This window comes from Triticum dicoccoides, chromosome 5A (genome assembly GCF_002162155.2).
Source record: "Triticum dicoccoides isolate Atlit2015 ecotype Zavitan chromosome 5A, WEW_v2.0, whole genome shotgun sequence".
In the NCBI taxonomy this organism is placed as follows: domain Eukaryota; kingdom Viridiplantae; phylum Streptophyta; class Magnoliopsida; order Poales; family Poaceae; genus Triticum; species Triticum dicoccoides.
Window position 1 is genome coordinate 666,575,533 of NC_041388.1, and position 8,485 is coordinate 666,584,017.

Below are 8,485 nucleotides of genomic sequence, written 5' to 3' on the forward strand. Positions count from 1 at the left end.
AACCTCGGGCGGCAGGACGGCGGCGGTGGCTCCGGCGAGGGCGACGGGGTCCGGCAGGGCGGCAGCGGCGGGCGGTGGCGTCTGGCGCGGCGGCGGGGTCCGGCGACGGCGGGCGGCGGCATCGGGCGCTGTGGTGGGGTCCGATGGGGTGGCGGCGAGCGGCGTCGGGCGCGGGCGGCGGCGTCGGGCACGAGGTTCGAGGCGGGGCGGCTCGGGTTTCGGCCCGGGGTGGGCCGGCGGCTTATAAAGGCTGGGTCAGGGGGAGTCCGGGCCTAGCACGGCCCGTAGGTCGGTTCGGACGTTTTTTTTAAACTTACGCTTGGAAAAAAAACAAAAGGACTACTAAACGGACTCCAAAAATCCCGAAATAAATTTTCCCCGACTTCTAAAATCAAGCCGCACAGGATGAACATTTATTTGGGGCCTAAATGCAATTGTGAAAAACGCGCATTTTTTCCTAAATTCAAATAAAATAGCAAATAAAACCAAATAAAATCTTATTTGATTTTTTTATTAAAACCTCAATATTTCTTTATTTTGGGAAAGTCATTTTATTCCATCTCTCATATTTTTGTAATAGAAATAATTGAAGATAAAATAAATAAAATCAAATGATCCTATTTTCAAAATTTGAGACAACTCAAATATGAAAATAACGAAATCCCCAACTCTCTCCGAGGGTCCTTGAGTTGCGAAAAATTTCTAGGATCAACCAAAATGAGATAAATATGATATGCAATGATGATCTAGTGTATAACATTCCAAATGGAAAATTTGGGATGTTACATCAATCCTAAAGGTACTAACAAAATATGCAAGCTCTAGCAATCCATCTATGGACTGGTGCAAGCATCTCAGAGTTGGAATATACGCTTTGATAAGTTGATCAAAGCATATAGTTTTATACAGACTTGCGGTGAAGCCTGTATTTACAAGAAAGTGAGTGGGGGCACTACATCATTTCTGATAAGTATATGTGAATGACATATTGTTGATCGGAGATAATGTAGAATTATTCTGAAAAGCATAAAGGAATGTTTGAAAGGAGTTTTTCAAAGAAAGACCTCGGTGAAGCTGCTTACATATTGAGCATCAAGATCTATAGAGATAGATCAAGACGCTTGATAAGTTTTTCAATGAGTACATACCTTGACAAGATTTTGACGTAGTTCAAAATGGAACAGTCAAAAAGGAGTTCTTGCTTGTGTTACAAGGTGTGAAGTTGAGTAAGACTCAAAACCCGACCACGGCAGAAGATAGAGAGAGAATGAAAGCCATTCCCTATGCCTCAGCCATAGGTTCTATAAAGTATGTCATGTTGTGTACCAGACCTATTGTATACCCTGCCCTAAGTCTAGCAAGGGATTACAATAGTGATCTAGGAGTAGATCACTGGACATTGGTTAAAATTATCCTTAGTGGAATAAGGATATGTTTCTCGGTTATGGAGGTGAGAAAAGGTTCATCGTAAAGGGTTACGTCGATGCAAGTTTTGACACTGATCCAGATGACTCTAAGTCTCAATCTGGATACATATTGAAAGTGGGAGCAATTAGCTAGAGTAGCTCCATGCAGAGCATTGTTGACATAGAAATTTGCAAAATACGTACGGATCTGAATGTGGAAGACCCGTTGACTAAACTTCTCTCACAAGCAAGACATGATCACACCTTAGTACTCTTTGGGTGTTAATCACATAGCGATGTGAACTAAATTATTGAACCTAGTAAACCCTTTGAGTGTTGGTCACATGTTGATGTGAACTATGGGTGTTAATCACATGGTGATGTGAACTATTGGTATTAAATCACATGGCGATGTGAACTAGATTATTGACTCTAGTGCAAGTGGGAGACTGAAGGAAATATGCCCTAGAGGCAATAATAAAGTTATTATTTATTTCCTTATTTCATGATAAATGTTTATTATTCATGCTAGAATTGTATTAACCGGAAACATAATACATGTGTGAATACATAGACAAACAGAGTGTCACTAGTATGCCTCTACTTGACAAGTTCGTTGATCAAAGATGGTTAAGTTTCCTCACCATAGACATGAGTTGTCATTTGATTAACAGGATCACATCATTAGGAGAATGATGTGATTGACTTGACCCATTCCGTTAGCATAGCACTTGATCGTTTAGTTTGTTGCTATTGCTTTCTTCATGACTTATACATGTTCCTATGACTATGAGATTATGCAACTCCCGTTTATCGGAGGAACACTTTGTGTGCCACCAAACGTCACAACGTAACTGGGTGATTATAAAGGTGCTCTACAGGTGTCTCCAAAGGTACTTGTTGGGTTGGCGTATTTCGAGATTAGGATTTGTCACTTCGATTGTCGGAGAGGTATCTTTGGGCCCTCTCGGTAATGCACATCACCTAAGCCTTGCAAGCATTGCAACTAATGAGTTAGTTGTGAGATGATGTATTACGGAACGAGCAAAGAGACTTGCCGGTAACGAGATTGAACTAGGTATTGAGATACCGACGATTGAATCTCGGGCAAGTAACATACCGATGACAAAGGGAACAACGTATGTTGTTATGCGGTCTGACCGATAAAGATCTTCATAGAATATGTAGGAGCCAATATGGGCATCCAGGTCCCGCTATTGGTTATTGACCAGAGAGGTGTCTCGGTCATGTCTACATAGTTCTCGAACCCGTAGGGTCCGCACGCTTAACGTTCGTTGATGATATAGTACTATATGAGTTATGTATGTTGATGACCGAATGTTGTTCGGAGTCCGAGATGAGATCACGGACATGACGAGGAACTCCGGAATGGTTCGGAGATAAAGTTTGATATATGGGATAGTAGTGTTTGATCTCCGGAAGGGTTCCGGAATTCACCGGAAGGGGTTTCGGATGTTTCCCGAAATGTTTGGGCACGAGAACACTTTATCTGGGCCAAAAAGGAAAGCCCACGAGGCTTTTGGAAAGTGCAAAAGGAAGTTTTGCGGAGACCAGAGGCTAGACGCCAGGAACCCTGGCGTCTAGGGGGTAGACGCCCGGAACCCTGGCGTCTAGCCCTGGAGTCCGAGAAGGAGTCTTGCCTTTCGGGTGAAACCGACTTTGAGGAGGCTTTTACTCTAGGTTTCGACCCCAGGGCTCAACATATAAATAGAGGGGTAGGGCTAGCACCAAATACACATCAAGAAACACCAAGCCATGTGCCGGCAACCCCATCCCCTCTAGTTTATCCTCCGTCATTGTTTTCATAGTGCTTAGGCGAAGCCCTGCGGAGATTGTTCTTCACCAACACCGTCACCACGCCGTCGTGCTGCCGGAACTCATCTACTACTTCACCCCTCTTGCTGGATCGAGAAGGCGAGGACATCACCGAGTCGAACGTGTGCAGAACTCGGAGGTGCCATGCTTTCGATACTTGGATCGGTCGGACGTGAAGATGTACGACTACATCAACCGCGTTGATATAACGCTTCCGCGAACGGTCTACGAGGGTACATAGACAACACTCTCCCATCTCCTTTCTATGCATCACCATGATCTTGCATGTGCGTAGGATTTTTTTTGAAATTACTATGTTCCCCAACAGATCCGTGCGCTGCCGCGGCCGCCGCCGGCCCTGTGCGCTGCCGCCACCCCCCTCCGCCGTGCCGCCGCCCCTGTTTTTGTATGTATGTATGTATGGATGGATGTATATGCATGTATATGGATGGATGTATGTGTATGTGTTCATAGTTTTTTTTGTTCATAGTTTTTTGTTCATAACATTTTTATAGGTTGTATAGTTTTATTTTTGTTCAATGTTTATGGTTAGAAGAGGAGAGGAAAAAATTGTGTTTCAAAATTTACATTCAAGGTTAGTTGATTTAGTGCATTTTAGGTTATTAGTTCTACTGTTAGTGCATTTAAAGTTAGTTTATTTTTAGTTGAACTAGTTGATTAATTAATAAAACTACTTTATTTTACTATATATAGAAGTAGTTTATTTTTAGTAATTACTACTTTATTTTATTTATAGTAAGTGTTTAGTAGTTGAACTAGTTGATTTAATAAAACTACTTTATTTTATTATATATAGAAGTAGTTTATTTTAAGTAACTAGTAAGATGCCCGTGCTATGCTACGGAATCACATGAAATAAATTGGAATCACAAAAGTACAAGCCCAAGTATGTAGTACTATGATTTTCGTCAAGAGAAGGTTAGTCTTTAGCCATATCAAGAAAATCTTTGTTCAACGATGCTACAAACATCAGAGAGTTACATCAAGCCACACACACCATTTCATTTTGATTACATCCACCCTTAGCTAATACATGTGAACAACTATTTGCGACTCAACATGCCTCCAAGCTGTTACATTTTACTTTACTCAGAGATCACACCAACTTGATAGGTTGTTCATGTGGTCTTGGCACTACACTACCTTAAGATTTGACTTCATAAGTGAAACTCAGTTTCAGTTACAACAAGGATCACAAAAGCACTTTCCATCATTGTCCACGGCACCGTACACCCAAAATTAAGCAAAGTGAAGTAACACGGTTCAAAAGTAGCTCAACCTAGCTTAAGTAACGCATTATCCTATTATTCTAAGACTTCACTTTTGCTTCACGACTCCATTCTTCATCTTCTTTTGATTCATGGAGGTGATTGTCCAGCAAGATCATTATTGATCCTATAGAAAAATATTTGTAAATATTTAATATACCTTATAAAGCAAATAGTGGATAACTTCAACCAAATTTTCAATTACCTCTGCCTTAATTCACGCACTGCTGTGATGTTTGGGTTAAAGTGCATCCTACTAAAGTCTGTAGTATGCAGGCCACGATCTAGTTAATTAAAGACAAAACACCAATATATTAGCAAAATTTATTTTCACGTTATTATTATTTATGCATAAAAATGCATGCACTTAGACTTACCGGTGCGCTCTGCACGTAACATTGTTGCCACGACAATAGCACGCTGCTTGGCGAGTTTTTCCCATGTACTTAGATTATTAGTCACCAACTTGTCCCATACAACTAACTTGACAATATTATAGCTACAAAATCAATTAATATAGAAGAGAAATGTAAGAACTTTGAATCATTTAGATAACTCAAAATCATAAGATACACATACGTGTCATCTAGCAGAACAATATTTCTCACTGGGATCCTCCGATTGTAGAAATCGTCTTTATATCCCATAGAACTTACAAATAAAACCATGCCAATAACATCTAACATTTGAACAGAAAAATATTAATAGTTGATTTGTTACAAAAGAACAGTTTGAACGAACAAAAGGAAACTGAAGCACTTACCAACATATGTATCATTATCTAGGGTGAACTCCCAAACTCTGTCAAAAGGAATAAACGCAGGGAACAATGGGAACAATGGGATCAAGCGCTCATTCACATTTCTCAACTCATTAATTGTTGTCACTAAGCTGAAACGGCACACAAATTGACTATCTGCAACAAATAATCCTGATTCCTCATAATTGGTTCTGCAAGCATCTTCCACACATAATATACCCGCCCCTCTACGAGCAAAGGATCAAACCGATCGACGTCGTCATCATATACTACAGCGGCCATTTTCTTACCCTATTAATAAAAAGATAAAATAGATTGTGACAATCCAATGTTTTAAAATATTATTTGTTGCAGTTGAAACTAAATGTGCACATGAGTACTACCTTCTCATCCAATAACACCATGTTAAGCCGCTTTCTGCCAGAAGCCAACCTCTCCACATGGAACTTGTGGTACACTCGGACACACAAATTCCACCTACTGTAGGGATGCACATCCTCAAGTGTTGGGATGCATGGCGCTTCAACTCTCTTACGCTTCAGTGACCTCATCTTGTCCTGAAAGAAGAACTGAGAATTAATGTACAAGAGAATATATATCTTGATGCCACCAACTATATATATTAGAGCCTCCCCGAAAAAGCATGCGAATCAAAAGACATATCATCAGCCCAAGCACAAATTCAGAAGTGAATAAAATTTAGTATATTCTTCTTCAGCATTTATAAGTAGTTGCACAACTTTTAAGCCAGACTTGAAAATTTCTGGAATGAGCAACCATGGAATAGTGAAATGAGATAGGAACATGGCATGACTGAAACTAAGGGTTGCAATCAATTTGAGATCACCATTCTAGCTTCTTTCACAATGGTTAACATCAGTTAAGATCAACATTTCAGCAAAGAAAATACAAACTAAACCAACCTAGGACATTTCTAGAAGCAAAAGAGCACCCTCCCCAGCAAGAAACATGGGGCGAAACAGTCAGCTTAACTATTCTGAAGCATGCATGGAGGGAAAACCTTTAAGCAGTTCGTAAAATATCAAGAACAAAATTCTTGTATTAGAATTTACCGCGGATAGGCAGTCCTGCACTTGAAGGGGTTGATCCTTAAGCTCTTCGGTAAGTTCAGTGTTTCTCCTCCTGAGAATGAAGTTAGAAAATGCAGAAAACCAGGATACATAAGTTATGAAATTATACAAATTCAGAAAAGAACAGTACGAAAGCTTCAGTGCATCACTCAAGGATTAAGCTGTTTTAATTTAACAAAACAACCACCAGCAGCAGTTTTTACTTAGCTCTCACAATTCTACAAGGACTGCATGCATATGATGATTATAGTAGCTTCTGGAAAGATTATAGCAATATGATGGCTTTTCTCTCTGCTTTCTTTGTGATAAACTCCACAAAGAACAAATAAGCGAAAGAATTAAGTGATAGGACATACCAAATTTATCAAAGCAATCTTCTACAGCCGGCTTGCTTGAGAATGCCATGCCAAACAACACACACACATATATATAGGGGACTAAGCAGGGGAGAAGATATGGAGTTGCACGGGTCCTAGGCGCTTGGTCTGAAAATCCATCTGCCATTGGATTGGGAAGGAGCACATGTCAGAGAGAAAGAGAGAGAGAGAGAGAGAGAGAGAGAGAGAGAGAGAGAGAGAGAGAGAAGTCGAGCTCCATCCAGATAGTTCTTGGTCTCGGAGGAGATCTGCTCAATCCTTGAATATCTTCTCCTCGATTCAGAGGCTTGAATCGATTACTTGCCCCTGGAATCCGGGGTTAGCTGTTGGCTGAGAGAGACGGCACAATAATAGCCAAGTGAGAGAGAAGACGCAATGATGGGCTGCGTACTCCATTCATTGGGAAGCCAAAAGGCAAATATTATTTAAATATTCTAGCATGGGAGGGTGCATTACAGACATGCGAGGGAAGGAGGACTCAGACAAGTCAATGGTCTGTGCACACCATTACATCGGGAAGGGAAAGGACAAAGTTACTAAATAAATCCTGCATGTAGAGGGCACATTTCTGGTATGTAATTATAGTGCAAGCCATGTAGTGGGGTCTGTTTTAGTGATAGGTTGATAATCAAGCTTTGTCCGTTCGGTCCATCAAGATCACCATATAAAAGTACACGCATCAATTGTAATAAATGTCTCAAGGAAATTATGGTGTGTTGTTCTAAGGGAAGTTTGTATTCAAAGCTCATTTAATATAAAGACCACCGTTTCATATTCAACTTAATAGATATCAGTACAGAGAGAAACAACCCATTGTTTTATACTCCCTCTGTAACTTGATATAAAAAGTTTTTCGTCACTGTAATGGACTCTTAAAACATCTTATAAAATGCTACGGAGGGGGTAGTTACGATTCATGTAAGGAAATGGTATTAAGTGAATTTGCACCCATGTATATGAAAATAGTGTATGTACCAAATTCATAGACTAATCCACATCAGAATACTTTGCCAGAAAAAAAAACACATTTCCATATCTTTGCATCCCCAAACCACTGAACAAGACAAAAGTTGCTCCATCTAGAATAAACAATACATAGCTTCATAAATTTTAACTTTGTTCCTCGGTACATGGTAGTAATTATTTAGCAAACATTGAAGTTTGCTTCTACATGTTGAGCTTTTACCACCGATTCGCAGAAGACCAGGGCCTCAAATTTCCACATGCTGAGGACTTCCTTGTAGACAATGTTCCGTGTGGTTGTCCCTTGAGAGTTAGAAGATTTGGATCGTCCATTCTCGTCCTTACCCGGTATAGCAAGAATTTTGATGTTGCTCTTTGCGGTTGCTCTAGATAATGCCACATATAGCTGACCATGCGAGAAAACTGGATCAGGTAGATACACACCGACATTAGGAATGGTTTGCCCTTGTGCCTTGTTGATTGTCATGGCAAAGCTGAGTCTAATTGGGAATTGCTTCCTTTTAAAGCGAAAAGGAAAGACTTCATCATCAGAGGGGCATAGGGGTATCCGAGGCAAGAAGACCCTCTTTCCGGCGTGCTGTCCAAGAACGATCTCGGCGTCAATAGTATTTCTCTGGAACCCTCGAACCACAAGCCTCGTTCCATTACATAGTCCGTTAGCAGGGTCGATATTTCGCAACAATATAACGGGGCAATTAATCTTCAGCTTCAAGACATGTGGAGGAAGCCCCTTGGGAGTGAG

General features: G+C 40.6%; 1 pseudogene; it reads right to left on the reverse strand.

Moving 5' to 3' along the window:
* Window positions 1-4,204: 4,204 nt before the first annotated feature.
* LOC119298359 lies at window positions 4,205-7,076 on the reverse strand (annotated as a pseudogene).
* Window positions 7,077-8,485: the final 1,409 nt, after the last annotated feature.